The following is a 20,053-nucleotide window of genomic DNA, read 5'->3' on the forward strand; positions in this document are numbered from 1 at the left end:
CACATCCTGGCTGGAGTTCTTTCTGTGGTGGCATCTTTTTTTGCTCCCACTTACACACAGTTCACTTGGTCAAAGTCAAAGACCAGAAAAAAAGAACCCTAGATGAGAAAAAAAGTAGATTAAAAACTTCACGGGCTTATGTTCTTGTTAAATGTGCTCCCCATAAGAGTCTAAGCATCATGAAAAATGCTTTTATGTTCCAACTGTGCCTTCAAGTGCACTGATGATATAGAAATCGCACTAATGTATGGTATATTTCTGAGTTGCCATTATGTGAGTTTTGATTTTTTTTCATCCTTTGGGATATCTACTAAAACCCCACGTAATCAAAAGCAATCTGCAATCTTTCAGAAGATTTTTCAAAGACTTTTCTTAAAAAGAACTGAGCTGCAGACGGATGCTTATTGTTGCAGTTCAAAGCTCAACTGTAATTTTCACATTGCAATTTGACAGTATAATATATTAGTTCAGGGGGTTGGGTAAAAGACAAGGTGTTATGTGAAGGAACTCGTGCAAATCATGATAATCTACTAAAAACATCTTTCTGCATACCAAAACATGATACTACATAAGGATAAAAGTGATGTTTTGGCAAATCCTGCCTGAATCCTGCCTACGGGGCAACTTTAACAGCCTCAACACTCTTTTTGTGCATATCAATAGCCACAGCAACCAGCTGTTTCTTACTGCGCACCTCCAAAAGGCGCATCTGAAACCATTTAAATCAAAAGCAGTCACAGTTTCCACACTGCATTATGGGCATTCCAGCATGGCCTTTCACTCCATGCTGTGTAGCCTCGCTCGGCGGGGGAGCGCGGCATAAAGTGGGCACACAGCAACACAAATATGCGGCCCACTGCGTGATTCCCTCAGGAACACTGAAGGAGGGAGAGACACACATAGACAGACAGAGAGCGAGGGAGAGAGAAAGACACAAAGGGGAGAAAGCAGAACAACCTCTAAGTTTCTTTGCTCCAGCTTCTCAGGTTAAAACCTTTTCCCTGCCTCAGATAAGAACCTCTCTCTTCCTTTGAACGCTTTGTCTTCTGGCCAGATCGAGGAGAAAAAAGAGAAGAAAGAGTAGCGCTGTCTTACTGGCACACCCCTGTGGTGGGTGCTCGTACAAAAAGGCAATGGTTCATGCTAGCCTGTGGAGGCGAGCTTCATTTATAACATGGCGTAATGGGCAATTAAATGCACGTGAGATTTATTATTATTAAGACCACTATTCTATGCACAGGAAAAACCACCGTGTATCAGTTTACTTATATCATGGACACTTACAAACATTATGTATGATCATCATGTAAGAATCATTGATGATCTAGTCTTCTCTACATCCAGTGTTACACGTTCTGCGCTTCTTTAGAAAAATGTAAAATTACACAGAAACATCTTCCTGTGCTTATGAAACGATGAGAATCTCGTCACGGATTTGTTATAACATATGAATATAATACTTTATTTCTATGGAAGTCACAACACGATGATCACATTATTGCTGATCCTGTGGCCACCAAAGTGGCTGACCTCCACCACTTAGCTGCAGCTAACAATAAGCATTTTGAATAGAATTGGTGACAAAGGCTGATCCTTTTGGAGTCCAGCTCTCACTGGGAACAGCAACCCCATACTCTGAAACACCCCCACAGGATGTTCAAAAGGATGTGACTGAATGCCTTCCTGAAAAAAATCCATATAGACTGGTTGGGCAAATGTCCACTACCCTCACACAACGTCAAGATGACAAAGAGCTGGTCCAGCGTTCCACTTCTTCTGGATTCGAGGATGAACTAAGAGATAAACTCTCCTCTTCAGCACCCTGACCTTCCTGGGGAGGCTGAGGGGTGTGTGCCTACTAAGATTCGAGGGCACCCTCCAGTTGTCCTTCTTGAAAAGAGGGACAGAAGGACAGTCTGCCAATCAAAAGGTATTGTCCCCAAGTTTTATGCAGTGCTGCAGAGGCAGGTAAACCAAGACTAATCAGGTTGATGTGGAAACCCAGTTTGATCTTGATGGATTTCTCAGGTCAAATTTATAAGTGCAGGTTGTTTATCTTGCACGTCATGTATCATTTCAAAACCTGCCCTTCAGGCAGTTTTTCCAGGTCATATTTAGTCTTGACTTGAATATAATTTTACTGTAAATACAAATTTGGTGTCTTTTAGGTTATACATTGGTGATACGCTGAACACGGCGCATGAAAAAAAATCTAATGAAGAACGTGAACGTGGGCTCTTGGCATCGACTTTTCCTCATCGACGTATTGATGTAAAAGGACGCCTTGTGCGTATGTCGAAGATGCCAGTGGTTGTGACTGAAACTCCTGCATTTGATGCTCTCCAGTAATAGTAGCGTCTATGCGTCAAACGTGCTGGGGGATAAATTTACCCAGTGTGGCGCCTGAATACAACACGTTAAATCATCATTTATATCATTAAAGGGAACATCTTCAGCCTACGCTGTCTTTACGTGAAGCCTTTGTGAATTCACGAATGCATAAAAAAAAGCACGTTACCTGTCATCTGAGCACCTCTCACTTTAAAGAAAAGGAGTGTGGCTTTGTTCGTTAAACTGATAATAATTTCTCTAATGAGAAGTTAATTTGTCAGTGGAAAATGTTGAGAATAAAACCCCTCAGCTTTAGTATAAAGACAAGGCAGTTAAACGAGCTGTCACTGACATAAGTGATCACAGTAGGTTTACTATTTTTAGTTTTTGATCACAGGACACTGAAGATCTGCTTGACCCATATCAGCTCTGTTGCTTCAACATTGTGCAATCGTCTGAGCTTTGAACGTTAAAGAGCCATGTTATCTGAGAAATGGGGAGAGGTCTGACCACAAAACGAGAGTGGCCACAGACCGAGAGGTCATCCTTGGCTTTTCAACCTAAAAAAAATCGTATTACCTCTCCAGGCCAAGTTTAGGCCAGCAAATGACTCCAGTTGTTGCCTCCCCCTGGGGCGAAGGCATCCCATCTTCACCCCTGGTGGTCTGCAGTCATCTCATCTTTCATAGAGCACAAGTGGCAGGATGTATCCACGGGGATCAACAGATGCAGGGGGAAAACCCACAAAATGGCTTCCTCCCGAGCTGCCCATGTGGCCTGAGTGATTGTAAACCTTTGATTCTGCAAACAACATACAACACACTATGCTGTACCATGTGTACTTTCTTGAGAAATGTCTCACAGATAAGCAGATACAGGTGGGGTGAACGAACCGCCAGGGCGAAATTCCAAACATTTAAGCATGTGAATCAGCGTCGGTGTTTACAGGTGTGTGTAGAAAAGTTAGATTGCTTATTCACTTGGAGGAAACTCTGTTTCTTTCTGTAGAGCAGACGGAGAAATGATTTTAGAAAATGGACAGTGGAGAGAGCGAGAGAAACCTGCTGAATGCCAGAGTAAATAAAAAAAGTAAATAAATCGCTGGATAATGTGAAGCAATTGTAGGGGTGTGCATAATCAGGGATTTGGAGGCTGCTCACTCTGCTGCTCATCTTCTGACTACAAAACCAGGCCCGACCACCCCTCCGATCCCCCCCTCTCCCTTTCTCTCTTTCTCACTCTCTCCAGCCAGCGATAATCTGTTCCAGTACACTTGCCATGAAATGAGCGATGCAGGACTTGTAATGCACTGGACAGGCAAAGCCTAACAGATAACATAAGCTCCTTCGCTGCCCCCCCTTCTCAAATCACCCGCCTCACCCCCCTCTCGCCATTACCAGCCCTCATCTCCCTTCCACTGGTAAATCGAGGCCCCTCAGCTGTAAACAAGAAGAAGAAGATTTGGTTCATTACAAGGGGAGTTGTTTGTTTTCTCCCCCTGACTATTCATCTGATATGTAATATCTGTGGCGAGCTGTCTCGTCGCCTTATGCTTGCGTCATATTTCATCTTGACTCCCGTGACCTTTGCTGTCAGGCAGAAGATGCGAGCCGGTTGTTATGTTTTTGTTCTGCTCTGCTGTTTATCGTTGTGATTGTCATTTGGCTAATGTATGCATGCATATATACACGTGGGCCTTGAAAGCAAAAGCCTTGCAGAGCTGACAGTGGTAGTGTGTAGTCTCACGGGGTGGAAGAAAGAAGCCTGTTTTGATGGCGATGAATATATAACTTTTTTCTCTTTACTCTGCTTGAGTTGTCTGCCTTTTCGCCTTTTTCTTCTTCTTTCCTTTATTTTCTTTTGATCTGGCTTCGGTTTGAATGTCGTTCCATCTGGATGAGTTCACTCTGGATAAGTCTTGCTCCACAAATTCTTCAATAATTTTCCACATATTCCATATGTTCATGTGCTTTACTTTAAACCACATACTTTTCACTCCCACTTGCTCACCATGATAAGCAACACAGTTGTACCTGGAGGAAAAACTGCTTCCAACAAAGAACAACTGAGATGCTTTATTTTCGACACTGTATGGCTAAAATAAAAGCAGAGCTTTAATATGATGCAGGCGCTATAATATGAGGCAAGAAAGATGGAAAAGATCTCTTCAATGCCCTTTTAAATTTGTTGTATAATACCCAAAGGTATTCACCCTCCAAAGAAAATAATCCAAGCCCCACAGTACTTCATTTGGAATTAGTGTAAACATAGATCAAAAACTTTATGAGGGCAGGGAGTATATTCATCTCAACAGTTACATCCGAATGTTATTGGGGACCTCCCTGGCAGCATGTTTGACAGGAACCAGCAAACAGCCTCAGCCGTGATCGATAGACTTCTTCCCAGCTGCATCGTGGTTTTGGAGGTTTGGAAAATCCGCCACGAAGCAGGGCCCGCCCATCTCGTCTGTCCCAAACATTGTCCGGGTGGCTCCTGCTTCCATGCTCCTCGCTCGCTGGAATGCCGACGCTCTGAGGATGACAGGGTTTCCTAAGATCCAACCAGGACCTCTCTAATTTGGGCATCCACTCTTCCCACTTCCTCTGACCAGAAACCATTTTAAATTGGTGGCCACGTAGGAACTGGCATTCCCCTTTTTCCTCCTTTCTTAATGGTTTGTTCAATTCTGTGGCTCTTTTATTTCTATCTGTCTCCTTCCACCTCTGTCTTGGCTATGACTAGAAAGTACGATTATTTCTGCTCTGTATTATTGTCCATCACAATGAAATCGTGGGCTTCCTTTACAATCACAAAACCCCACCACCATCGTCAGCGGCACTCCACACATACACACAGGCACTATCAGTGACAGGCACGGCACAACAGCAGCAATGTGTTAGCGATCCCCCAGCCGTGTGCGCGTACAAGCTGGTTGTTTCTGCCAGTGAGCGCTGCGAGAGTGACAGACCACCCACCTGCTCTGGCTCTTCCTATTGATGTCAGTTTGGCGTCAGTAGGAGGGCAGCTAATGGGATTTCACTATCAGCACCTCAGTGTAGCCACCATGTCAGCTCGCCCTCCTCCGTAGAGCTATGCACAGTCAAGCAAGGTAAAACTGCTCAGCTTGGAATTCTAAAAACTCACTGTGAAAGGCATAAGACGTTGGGCCCAACATAATGCAATTTTTTAAGCAGGCACTGAAAAGAAAACCGAGTAACAAGCAACGCAGGTACCAAAAAGTAAACCAATCTGTAAACGAATTATCAGCTTACCACAATTTGTGGGAGACTTGTAGATATCCAACTGGTTTCCATTTTGGTTCTGAAAATACTGCTGTGCTGTTAGATGCAAAGGTACGTGCAAGATATTAACATATGGTGTCAGACATGACACAACTGGCCACAGCAGAATTAGACGTAGAAAGGTCACTGTCCCCTCCTAATGAGCAATTAAGTTGTCACTGGGAAATTGGTAACGTGGCAGTGAACTCAGAAGGTTGTCAGCCAAGAGCAACGGCCGTTTTGGATACTTTTATGTTTGTTTCACTCGTTTGCTTTTGCAGTGTTTGCTTTAGCTACCAAAGCTACTTAATATTTAGAAAAAAGACCAAAGAAATATGCAATGAAACTCAATGTCACTCAATGCGTGCAAGTTTGAAGCTTAGTCATCCTCAATATGCTTTAATTATTGTTGCCTTAAGCTCGATGCATCACGCACTAGTGCCAAAGGACACCTTGTGCTTCAATTTGACAGTTCCTTTTACAAAATGTCATGACAGAGAACGAGGACAGGACTGAAGTTTTTTGCACGATGCGCGTGCCTAATTTCCACCGAGAGAACCGTGCGTGTATCATTGAGACGCCAGTGGCTTCGACAAAGCCCAAACCATAATCTAACCAAGTAGTTTCTGGTTCCTAAACATAACCAAGCAATGAGTAAAAGCAAAAATAAAAAGCAAGCAAAAACAAAGTACAAACCACAAAGACCCCAAAGGGGTTATGAAACAGTCTCCTCCGCTCAAGTACAATCTTTGTCCATCTTTAATAGACCACCTTTTTTCCTGCAATTTCTGACATTGTTTAAGCTGGTAAATGACCCCTTGTGCGTAAGCATGGTACCAGCAGACACAAGCAGCTTTGACAAAACAGCAATATATGACGTCCTTTAAATGAGAACAGGCTGCGATTCCTAACGTAGCAATAGTGTTTATATACTGTATATCAGTGGCATGCCATGAGGCAAGAAGTGACAAACAAAACAAACAGAAACATCTTTCACTACTTACCAATTTAACAAGCTGCCTGTCTCACTCTGCATGGACATTATCCTCTTCTGCACTCCTTTCTGGCTGAAGAATTGTAAAATATTAATACATTAACAGAGTGAAATAAATATAATATAAATATTTATATTTATTGAATAGAAATAAATATAAATTTTTCAAATAATACTTTTGGCAAAAGATGCACAAAAAACTATGAAAATACCTCATTATACATAAAACTGTATTACTGCAAATTTGGGCATAAATACGGTGGCCCTGAGAGGCCCAAACGGACTGCAACTTAAGAAAACACCAGCAATAAGAAAAAGGCTGAAAAAACACACAAAACAACACAGAAATTGGAAAAACAACAACGGAAACAGGAAAAAACAAAACAGAAATATGAAAAAAAACACAAGGGAAGTGTTTCTGGGGAGACAATAACCCGACGGACAAGTTGCAGGAACCAAAATATGCTAAGAATTACGCTGGGAGACACTTAAAAGAAGATGAGGATCTATCGGTTTTTGTGAGGAAAGAAAAGATGAGAGATACGTGTGTTAGCCTAACTATTAGCCTAAACATACGTCATCAGTATAATATGAATCATGATAAAACACGCCTACCATGTTTTGGGTTCCTGCAACTAGTCCGTCGGGTTATTGTCTCCCCAGAAACTCTTCCCTTGTGTTTTTTCCTATTTCCGTTCTGTTTTTTGTGCTTTTGCAGCGTTTTTCCTATTGCTGGTGTTTTCTTAAGTTGCAGTCTGTTTGGCCTTTCAGGGCCACCGAAAAGTATGAAAAGCGAAACAAATTATTATGCAGAAAAACCGTTCCACAAAGTATTAAATTGATTTTACTGCTCTACGTGCTTTTTACGGTTGAGCACATTTAAACTAAATTATATTTTGTTTGATGTTCACCATAATATTTTATAAATCATATGTTTGCAAAGGCTGTGCTGTGAGGTACACCAATATCTCTGAAAGAAAAACCTGTTGTTCATGAGTTCAGAAATAAAGGCCTATATCTGGATTTTTTTTAAAGATATTAAACTATATTCATAAGAATCTCCTGCTTTTAAATGACTGGGCAGTGTGTGACGTGTTTAACTGTCAATATCTACAGGGAAGATTAAAATATGAATGAAAAATTCAGTTGGTGTGCTGACAAAGAAGCTGGTTGAACATATTACAGTCTCATAGATGCTAATTTGAAAGTGCTAATGAGCCTGAACCGTGCCTGTTTTATTGGACCAGACGTGGGTAGAGCTGCTCCCTCTATAATCATTGAAATTTTCCTTTTTAATGTACCAAAGAAGTTATTAATTTTCTGACACTCCACCTTCTCTGCATCACACCAGTTTGTCAAAGTGGTTAGCAAGAGGAAGCACATCAACTTGCTAACGCTAGCTGTGTTTCCATACAAAGCACAGTTTGTAACTGATCTCAGAACAGTGAAAGCTGAGCCAGCAGAAGCTTGTCTCACAAGCTGGTCTTCCATCATTTTACCGTCAAAAACCAGCAGCTTATCTACAATGCACATGCACAAACAGCTGCTAGCCTCTCAGCTTGCACAGCTCAAGTTATCGTTGTTAACAAGAGATGGACATGCCCGTAGAACAGGAGCAGCTACAATTTTTAATGAGTAGAAAACAAACACCAGTTTTAGCAAAAATAGCTAACTGCAACCACAAGATGGCTCTAACATAAAGAATTGATGCAAATGGGGGAGGCGCTTTATGAAAGCACTGTGTGAGATGAAAGGAGAGAGACTGATTTACTTTGGCACGTTTTAATGAATATTTATTTTTAGATTTGACATGGCAAGCACTGCTTGCCTTGCTTGCCCTGATGGAATGCCACTGCTGTAATGCTAATATTGCTATTATTACAAAGGCAGAAACAAAGTGGTCTGAGAAATTAAGTGAGAAGATATGTAGGTGAAATGAAAATAAATGTACTTTTGTCCCACTGTGAAATTAGTAAAATTGTGGAATTAATGAAACTTGCAATCTAACACAACAGCTGCCAGTGAATGGCTGAAATCACCCAGTTATATAAAGAGTAGAATAGTCGAAAATCCACAAGCTGAAGTTTTGTGAATGGTGACTAATCAGCTCAAGGTGTTAAAAAGTGTGTCAGAACTGAGCGAGTGTGGTAGTATAGTAATGAGTACCTCATTACTGAATCTAGTCACTTTTTCTTTACCTGGCACTGTCATAACAGCACTGCACTTTTAAAGCCTTGCCTCACCCTCTCTCTTTCTAACAGTATTTTACTTTGTTCCTCTCTCTCTCTCTCTTGCTCTTGCTCTCTCTCTGTCTCTCTCTCTCTGTGTCGTTCGAAGTTTACAGCTGTTGTCTGAAAGTTCACACTTCTAGTTTGGTGGCAGCCTTGCACATTATTTTCTTCCTCTTTTCTTCTTCTTCTTCTTCCTTGTGCGCTGCTCCACATCAGAGATCTAGAGAGGGGCCTTTTGTGTCTGACTTTGCCCCAAAGGCAGTCGTCTTGCAAGGCAGATTAATAATTACAGAGTACGCAGCATCGGGGAAAACAATTTCAACATCTTTGATGTTAAACATGAGAGAAACCAAAATTACAAAGAAAAAAAGGATGACGAGGAAAGGTCTTGAAAGATGGTCTTTCTTTCTGTCTCCCTCTCTTTTGGCAGTACTTCCTGTTATTGTTGCTTTCCACTGTTTCGCTGTGCATCAAAAACATTAAGCAGGACTTAAAAGAGAGAGGCATCTGCCCCTGGAGGGCCACATTTGAGAAGGAGAATGGCAACTATTCTGTATGACAATGTCATGAAGCTATATATAATGTTTCATAGGATTTGGTCCATCTGTTTTATGTCTTGGCACTTCAGCAAGATATTGTTTGTTTAGTGTGGCATTAGGATAAATAGAAACCATGACCAAATATAGGCGGACAGAGCTGTCACGGCCCTGAGTTATGATTATGGGCTGTAATTGAAAGGTTTACTGTATACTTTCCTTTGGTTCACTATAAAACTCCTTTTAAGTGAAAAAGCCACGGATCATTGGAATGACAATTTACAGTGTCTCCTGTCTTGTACTTTAGAAAACCTTTTTTTTTTGCCTTGCGTATTGTAGAATATGCACCCTGACAAACATGGATGATTACTATGCGCTTTTAATAACAATATTAAATGAATAATAAGAAATCAAAAACACAACCGTAATTTAAAGATAATTCCGGAGAGATGGAGAGAGTCTCTTCAGACAAAAGATTCTTTATTCTGGGCTGATTGAAGTCTTGTATTGGATTCAGAAACTATTCAGACTAAGCTGCAATCCCCAGGGCTGAAAATAAAGCCAATGCGCAAGTGTTAAAACCTGCATTTCCTTAAACGGCCACTTGAGGCTGCTCTAATAGCAAGTCAGTCCAATATACTTCCATATTAAAATGTCCAACTTTACAGCACAAATAAACAGAGTCTGGTATAAAAAAGGTTTGTGTCTCTATAGCTATTTGCTGTGTAACAACTGCACAAGGGCTCACTTTGTTTGTAAATCATCCACTTAAGTTGTATTAAGGGGTAACTTGATACATCATTGCAGTAGCAATAGTAGGCATCACCTCAGCTAATTTGAAATAGTCAGCTGGACCTCTTTTACCTGTTTATAGTATTTGTGTCTTTTGGTTCCCTTTAATGCATTAATCTAACAAATATGACTTGTGCAGTACAACCAGAATTCCAAATCTGTGCTTCAATAATGAAATGCAGTTGTCTGATGCTGACTGATAGCATCCCTCTTTCTCATCCAAATATGCACACTTCTCGCTAGAACAATTCATGATGAAAGTTCATAAACATTATAACATACTGAAAGTATGGTCTCAAATGTGTCATTTAATTTAATTTCAGTTCAGATCAATTTAGTTTTATTTATATAATGCCAAATCACGATAACCTAACAATCGTGTGACCCGTGATGAGCAAGCACTTGGCGACAGTGGGAAGGAAAAACTCCCTTTGAACAGTAAGTGTATAAACATGTAAATGAGTGAAGAAGAGCTACTTAGTACACCATAGGAGCACCCAACAGTGTGAGCTTATTGCAATAGAACTAAGAGATGGTTCAGAGTCACCTGATCCAGCCCCAAGTATAAGCTTCATAAAAAAAGAAAGTTTTGAGCCTAATCTTAAAAGTAGAGAGGGTGTCTGTCTCCTGAATCAAAGCTAGGAGCTGGTTCCACTGAAGCATTGTCAGAAAGCTGAAGCCTCTGCCTCCCTTTCTGCTTTTAAATACCCCAAAGATGATAGGCAAACCTACAGTCTAAGAGTGGCATGCTCTATTTGGACAATATGGTAAATTGAAGTTTTTAAGATCTTCATTTCAATTCAGTTCAATGCAATTTTATTTATACAGCACCAAATTACAGCAATAGGAACTAACAAGGCACTTTATATTGTAAGATAGACCCTACAGTAATACCTACAGAGAAAAACCCAACAATCATATGACCCCCTATGAGCAAGCACTTTGGTGACAGTGGGAAGGAAAAACTCCCTTTTAACAGGAAGAAACCTCCAGCAGAACCAGGCTCAGGGAGGGGCGGGGCCATCTGCTGCAACCGGTTGGGGTGAGAGAAGGAAGTCAGGACAAAAGACATGCTGTGGAAGAGAGCCAGAGATTAATAACAAGTATGATTCAATGCAGAGAGGTCTGTTAACACTTGGTGAGTGAGAAGGATGACTGAAGAAGAAATACTCAATGCATCATGGGAATCCCCCAGGAGCCTATACCTATTGCAGCATAACTACGGGAGGATTCAGGGTCACCTGATCCATCCAGATATCATAGGTCCTAATTATTCAAACCCATCTGATAACAATGAATCACAGTAGTCCAATCTAGAAACATCAATAGCACACCATTAATGTCTGTTAATTTACTGTAATTTTGCAGAAATTACAGTTAATGTTTTCTGCATTTGGATCATTTATTCTTTTAAGACTGATCATCTGAGGCTCTGTCACACAATTGTGAACTCACACCTTGAAGTCTCTGCATAAGTGGGTTTTAAATCTGAGCTTTGGCTGGGTCATTCGAATACAGTCAGAGACTTGATTGCCCTCCAGTGTTGTCTTGGCAGTGTGCTTCATATATTGTTGAGTCCTGGTGGCTCCAAATGTCTTTCATTTCACAATTGTTGAGGTCACTGTGGTCCCACTCAGAGCTTTAGAAATGGATTTGTACCCTTGCCCCGATCCACGCCTAACCACAATTGCACTGCAGAGATCTACAGAGAGTTCCTTGAAATTTATGGCTTGCTTTTGTTCTGACATGCAAAGTGAAAATAATTCTAAATCATGTCTATTGGAGTCACTTTGTTAAGGTGGTCTTAATCAAGAGACACAGCCCAAAGATAATATAGGTGTACACTATTGTTTTCAGAGTTATAAACCAAATCTTATTCACAGTAGTCGACACATTCAATGGAGTCTTTCATGTGGGAGAAGCAGCAGTGCTGACATTATCAGCGTTAAACCTGCCTCTCCACTTCAGATATTCTACAGACAGCGCAGTCAGTGTGACAGGTGTCAGTATGGAAAGACTTCTCTTTTCTTTCCATACTTTTCTTTCTCCCCCCCCCCCCCCCCCCCCCAAAAAAAAAAAAAACACTGCTAGTTTTACACTGTGTGCTTTAACTGTGACAAGTGGAGCTGAGGCGTCAAAGCTAAGACAACACAGAGGAGAAGCCACATCGTGCCTGAATCGTGACAGCGAGCGCCCACTTCGACGGATGCCGGCACGCAACGGCAGATGTACAGTCATCTGGAGTGTCGGTGACAGTTACAATGCATCTTCTTTTTATTTACTGTACTTGTTTATATCTGTAAATACAACAAAATAAATATTCTGGAACATCCTGCCACATGGAGTCCATCTGATGACCACAGTTGAGGTGAAAGGGTTCATCACAGACTCAGTGAACCTCTGATAGTCATAAACACAGACTGTAAGTTTGTAGATGCTTCAGTCACTCAGGTTGGTTTCCAATGCTTTTTATATCACTGCATGCAGCTTTAGTACTGAACATTATGAGTGCTTAAAAGTTGCACTTAGAAAATGAGATATCATGCAGAGGAGGCAGTGCAGAATAATAGGAATAAAAATGCAAGTAAACCGCTTGCTAGTACCCTTAGAGCACTGATGTTAAAGAGCAGTGCTGATGGGAAGGAGCTGAGTTTATGGGCAGTGTGGGCAGCTGTTCGCTCAGCAGGTACGAGCAGCAGTGAAACCACATGCAGCAGGTGTCTGAGTGCCGGGCAGTAAGGGAGCTGATGAGCAGCAGCAGGTGGGGAAGAAAAAGTTCCAGGTTTTAACTTTTAACACAATAAGCTCTTGCATTTTGAGCACTTCTGTCTTCCCATCGACGGATGATAAGTCAAGGTTCAAAGCTCAGCTAAATTAATCTGTAATACCCTGCTGGTATGCACAACGGAGCCACATCATATGAAGATGTGCGCATTCAAAATTCAGTAATTTCAAGTCGTAATTTCAAGTCACAACAAATACACAGCTTTTTTTCCACATTCTAAATTTTTATTAGGGCACCCGCTGTGATGCAACTCGGTCATTAATATTTAATTTTTAATATTTTCTTTAGACTAATTTGAGATGGAGTTAACCAAATAGATTGTTTTCCCAGTCCGTATAAAACCAGAAAGGCTTGCTGGGATGTTTTTGGAAGCATTTTTATTTATTTAAATAGTTGATTGAAAAATATGACATGCTGTGCATTAGGTTGCACCAACAGACCATCAATTCAACCTTTACTCCAGTTTTTGGTGAAGTGCTGATATTTTACTTTATTCATTACCTGATAATATGGTATTCCATCCACACTCATGTCCTCTATCACACCTGGAACCAAAAATCTGAGATTGAAACAGGCCAAAAATGCCAAAGTCTACAAACGAATGCATAGCATCATAGTAGCTCTGTCTTATAACTACAGTTTTTGGTGAAGAGATGGATAAACAGATTGTGAATGTTTATGATAGAAGTTAACTTTAATGTAGTTCAAAATATCCAATGCAATCTGACAGAAGTGCATTAGAGAGTCCTTGTTACCCACTGATATAGAAAACAATGATCTTTTCCACATCCATTGTTCATAGTTTTCTTTTCTTTAGACTGGTATCTGCTGATTCATGTGCACATGGCAGGTTAAAAAAAGTCCACATCTGGGGGATGAAGGGGATGGTAGTTGAGTGAATCATGAGCTTGTAAGGCTGACCCTAGAAAGCAATATTTGAGTCATACATGTGATGCATTTTTATGCTTCACTTGTATTATTTTCATATGTTTGAAATGGATGGATATATGTTAGATATGTTCATTTAAATTCATGCTGAATTATGATTAAATACTGTTTGGCTGAACAGAATGCGCTTTCTGCGATTTCCTTACCTGGATGACTGAGCCTGCATCAAGACACCGCTTGGTTTGGTTTAGAAGAAGGCTGCGATTTGAGTCAACATACCACAACTTACACTTCTTTCAAAGCCCTGTTGTCTTGGTTGCTATGGTGTCTGGTTGTCTTGACAAAATATATGTCAATATACTGGCCCAGATTGACCGCAAAAATTTCATCCTATAGTTGAAAGATTTAAGGCGAACACAGGGAAACTCCTTTTTTTAGCAGTCACGTAGGGACAAACCATTCAATTACATCATTCTGCTCAATCATGATAGGACAAACGAGTGAAAAATACAGTGCGTAGATACAGAAACACTTCCACTTGTGAAAGTTGACATAAACAAGTCAACTTCCAGGTTTTTTTGGGAGGGGTTCAGATATAATGGGGGCAATGACAAATGTGTCAGCAGCATTAGTCACACTCTGACTGCTCTGAAGATCAAACTGAGGCAGCACTGATTGCAAGCTTGACATCCATTTCCAAAGACATGGGTTTGCGATTGTGAAATTCCTGGTTTTCCCTGTAATGGCTGAAAAAGACATTCTCCAAAAATCCCATAGCAATTCTAATGTGTGTGTGTGTGTGTGTGTGTGTGTGTGTGTGTGTGTGTGTGTGTGTGTGTGTGTGTGTGTGTGTGTGTGTTGGGGGTTGGGGGGGTGGGGTTAATGTCATCTTGTCAGGTGTGTGAAAACATCAGCGGATATATGTGCAGGAAAGCTTTATTTCAACCTAGTGAGAGGGGATGACAGTGAGAGCAACAATGTTTTCTTCCTCAAATCCTGAAAAAAATGTGGATAAAAAAGAAAAAGGGAGGAAAAAAAGCTATAATTGGGAAACAAACAACAGGGATGCAGCTGCATTTAATTTCCTGAAGCATGCTGTTTCTATCACAAGGTCTTTTCAGATGCACCAAGTGAGCTGAGGTTGGGAATGGCCATGAATCTAAACCAGCCTTTCCCACTACACTTGGCTTAATGAGGGCTACATGCAGGAATGTTGGTTCTCACCCCACACCTTTTTCCCTGTAGGCTTTTGCAGAGCGATAGGGTAGAACCAATCCTCTTTGAAATCATTTTTCCATCCGTTGTGGCCAAAACTGAAAGTTTATCCACAAATTAATCTCAATCATTAGCCAAATCATAAACAGTTTTAATTTCTTCCACTGGAGCCGATGATCTAGCGTGGCAAACTGGAGCCAAATTTTTAGTCTGCAAAATGAGAAAAGTATCCTACTGACATGTCAAAACTTCCCCAAATTAGTTCCCAATCCAAAAAAAAAAAAAAGTGGGACAGTGCATTTTCCATTCTTAAGCCTTCTGAAATGATCTGTTCCATCTGGCTGCAAAGAAGGGATTGTTTTTGTATGACCAGATGAAATTGCAAACTTCCCGGCATAATTATTTCAAAAAGCATCCTGTTTTGAATAACATTGTGCTATGAAGGAAACTGAAAGCTGGTAAACAACAACATGCTCCTCACATGGTCCAGCTTTTCCCGTTAGGGGCCTTTATATCAAGTCCAGACTGCTCTCTTTATGAGATCACGGAGAACGCCTTGTTCAGCTCTTGATGGTGAAAAAGGGATATCATCAGTTATGGAGACTGTTGAGAACGGTTGTGTGTATCGAATGTCCCTGTCCCTCATTAGCTGGTGTCCTTATTAAGAGTCTCCTTGCTATACCCCAGAGAAGCCCAAAGACAGTCTTCCATGTCACCTACCCCTCCCCATCCCTCGCATATTCCCTCTGTTTCTCTGACATGCCCTTTGAACTCCCCCCAGTCTCCAGCTCCACAGCAACGCTTTGATACAGGCTTCCTCTTTTCTCTTCTCAAGGTGAAGTGCTGGCTACATGTGTGAGTGTGTGCTTTTAAGCCTGAGATGGCCAAAACATGCATTTGGGCCCAATTATGAATCGTTACCTCTCTCATTATTGTGATGATGAGAAGTTGATCCTGTTTTCTTTTGTTTCCCGTGCACATTTTACGTTGTCAAATGAAAACAATGCTCTGTTTGAGGGGGGCTGGAGAGCCTGGAGCCTATTTGGCAGAATAATAGAAGCAGCTTTTTCCACCATAATACATCATGACTTTTCCCAATTTTAACAAAACTCTATTAAATTGATCATTTACAAAAATTTTTACAACATTTTCTTTTCAAAGAAGAGAGTAAAGGTAGGGTGGAGTGGGTGGAGACAATAGCAGTTTGAGTCAAAGGGAATGGTAAAAATGGCCTGTATTTATATAGCGCTTTACTAGTTCCTAAGGACCCCAAAGCGCTTTACATATCCAGTCATCCACCCATTCACACACACATTCACACACTGGACAAAGACAAAGTTAGAGATGCAAGGCTGACAAAGAAGAGGCAAATGGATACATTGGAAAATGAATAATAATGAATATGTGGCTTAAAGGAGGAAAAGAGGAAGATCACATAGAAGGTTCCTGGATTTATTGAAGGACACACAGAGAGTTGGTGTGACAGCAGTCTAAGCAGCAGCCCTCTTGGGCCTTCCCTAGGGTGTCCTTCCAGCTGCACATTCCTTAAACACCTCCACTAAGAAAAATCCTACTTAGATGCCCAAACCACATAAACTCGACAACTCAACACTCAAGTCCGAGAAGTTCCTGAATGACCAAACTCTTCACCGTATCTCTTAAGGAGAATCGAGACATCTTTCAGAAGAAGCTCATTCTTTCATTCAAAGACCACCACTCGTGGCTGTGGGTGACAGTAGGAACTTACACTGACCCGTAAATCGACAGCTCTCCTCGTCTCCACAAATCAATACAACATCTGCAATGCTGCAGATGCTACACCAGCCTATCTGCCTGCCTCGTTTCTTCCCTGACTTGTGAGCAAGAGCCTGAAATATTTGAACTCATCCGTTTGGGGAAGCAACTGATTCCCAGTCAAGAGTGGACAGCCTTCTATTATGTTCATGGAATAAAAAGGTCCTAATTAAACTATTTAGACCTGCAGATAAAACCAAAGCTATATAGACTGTATAAAAAAGAGTCAGGCTATACCCACATGTACACGGGTATTTTTGAAAACACAGCGTTTTCCACGCGTCTGAGCCTTTCGTCTACACATAAACAGCATTTTGGATGACTAAAAACAGAGATTGTTTTAAAAACGAGATTTTTGAAAACTGGTGTTTATGTGTGTGCGATTTAGTCACACAACGTCAAAGGTGTGCGCCTTTTTTGACGTCATGCTGTGCATGAGCTAAATTTCTACAATGGCGAATATACACAAAATACTGTTCCTGTTAATCTTGCTATCTGCAGTTTTTACACACTTACATATACACACGCAGGTACTGTCCCTCCATATACAGTGGGGCAAAAAAGTATTTAGTCAGCCACCGATTGTGCAAGTTCCCCCACTTAAAATGATGACAGAGGTCAGTAATTTGCACCAGAGGTACACTTCAACTGTGAGAGACAGAATGTGAAAAAAAAATCCATGAATTCACATGGTAGGATTTGTAAAGAATTTATTCGTAAATTAGGGTGGAAAATAAGTATTTGGTCACCTCAAACAAGGAAAATCTCTGGCTCTCACAGACCTGTAACGTCTTCTGTAAGGAGCTTTTCTGTCCCCCACTCGTTACCTGTATGAATGGCACCTGTTTGAACTCATCATCTGTATAAAAGACACCTGTCCACAGCCTCAAACAGTCAGACTCCAAACTCCGCCATGGCCAAGACCAAAGAGCTTTCGAAGGACACCAGGAAAAGTATTGTAGACCTGCACCAGACTGGGAAGAGTGAATCTACAATAGGCAAGCAGCTTGGTGTGAAAAAATCAACTGTGGGAGCAATCATCAGAAAATGGAAGACATACAAGACCACTGATAATCTCCCTCGATCTGGGGCTCCACGCACGATCTCATCCCGTGGGGTCAAAATGATCATAAGAACGGTGAGCAAAGATCCCAGAACCACACGGGGGGACCTGGTGAATGACCTGCAGAGAGCTGGGACCAAAGTAACAAAGGTCACCATCAGTAACACACTACAACGGCAGGGAATCAAATCCCGCAGTGCCAGACGTGTTCCGCTGCTGAAGCCAGTGCATGTCCAGGCCCGTCTGAAGTTTGCCAGAGAGCACATGGATGATACAGCAGAGGATTGGGAGAATGTCATGTGGTCAGATGAAACCAAAGTAGAACTTTTTGATATAAACTCAACTCGTCGTGTTTGGAGGACGAAGAATACTGAGTTGCATCCCAAGAACACCATACCTACTGTGAAGCATGGGGGTGGAAACATCATGCTATGGGGCTGTTTTTCTGCCAAGGAGACAGGACGACTGATCCGTGTTAAGGACAGAATGAATGGGGCCATGTATCGTGAGATTTTGAGCCAAAACCTCCTTCCATCAGTGAGAACTTTGAAGATGAAACGAGGCTGGGTCTTCCAACATGACAATGATCCAAAACACACCGCCCGGGCAACAAAGGAGTGGCTCCGTAAGAAGCATTTGAAAGTCCTGGAGTGGCCTAGCCAGTCTCCAGACCTCAACCCCATAGAAAATCTGTGGCGGGAGTTGGAAGTCCGTGTTGCTCGGCGACAGCCCCAAAACATCACTGCTCTCGAGAAGATCTGCATGGAGGAATGGGCCAAAATACCAGCTACTGTGTGTGCAAACCTGGTAAAGACCTATAGTAAACGTTTGACCTCTGTTATTGCCAACAAAGGTTATGTTACAAAGTATTGAGTTGTATTTTTGTTATTGACCAAATACTTATTTTCCACCCTGATTTACGAATAAATTCTTTACAAATCCTACCATGTGGATTCATGGATTTTTTTTTTCACATTCTGTCTCTCACAGTTGAAGTGTACCTCTGGTGCAAATTACTGACCTCTGTCATCATTTTAAGTGGGGGAACTTGCACAATCGGTGGCTGACTAAATACTTTTTTGCCCCACTGTAGAAAGACTGCTTCTATGCACCATCTTTGTTTACTCTTTCCCTCCCAGGCTTCAAGGCTTCTGATTGGCCAATATTTCTTCACAGTTAGGATTATATCGCCACCTGTTGCTTTGGCATGTTCTTGACAGCGTTTTTTGTGTTTACATGTGGATGGGATGTTTTTTTTAAATGAAAACGGAAAATCTCTGTTTACAAAAATACCCATGTACGTGTGGACGAAGCCTTAGAGTTAGAGCCCTTAAACAATAATGACTTGAACCTGAGATTGTTTAGCTTTGTTCCCAACTGCTGACAGGCTGGTGATTACGTTTTGTTAGCTTTATTGTATTTTAACTGTTTGTGTGGGTTTTGTTGAAGTGTTCCAAGTGTTCAGTACCACTGCAGAAAACAAAATATTCATACCGCTTACAGCTGCAAACACACATTTCATGTGCGTGACAGGAAGAAGCCAGCCTATCGGGGCATGTATATTTCCAGGAAATGTTACAGTTTGAATGACGTTGATAAAAATGTATGCTCTTCCGCACATATTTTATGCTTTCACATGAGCTAAAACATTAGCTCTTTCAACAACCACCTTGTGCCCATGTCTCCATTTGTACTTGTGAGGCAGAAATGCCAGCCTCATGTCAGTGCAGCAGAAATAGGTCAAGCATCCACACACGCACAGTCACACACTCACGTACACACAGATAGAGGAATTACTCATTCCCTTTCATGGCCTTTGTAGATGGAGGAAGTGGATGCCAATGCAAAAAGATCAAAAATCCCTCCGTGCGAGAAACAAGTGTCCTCCTCCCAGCAGCCGAGCAGGAGGGAGGAAGAGTCGCTCAACAGGTTTGTGTCACTCCTCTAACACTGCAGCTTTTCACCGCGTGTCCTTGGTTGCTCCATCCTGCCAGGTATCTGTTTTTGGATCCTTTCTTCATGGAAATGTCTGTGCTATCCACGCATCAGTTTGAAGCTGCCTTTCCTCTTCCTGCGTCTGTGGAAAACACAATCAAAGAGAAAAATCAATGTATCCTCAAGCAATAAAAAAGCCAATAGCTTT

This window comes from Astatotilapia calliptera, chromosome 6 (genome assembly GCF_964374335.1).
Source record: "Astatotilapia calliptera chromosome 6, fAstCal68.1, whole genome shotgun sequence".
Taxonomy (NCBI): domain Eukaryota; kingdom Metazoa; phylum Chordata; class Actinopteri; order Cichliformes; family Cichlidae; genus Astatotilapia; species Astatotilapia calliptera.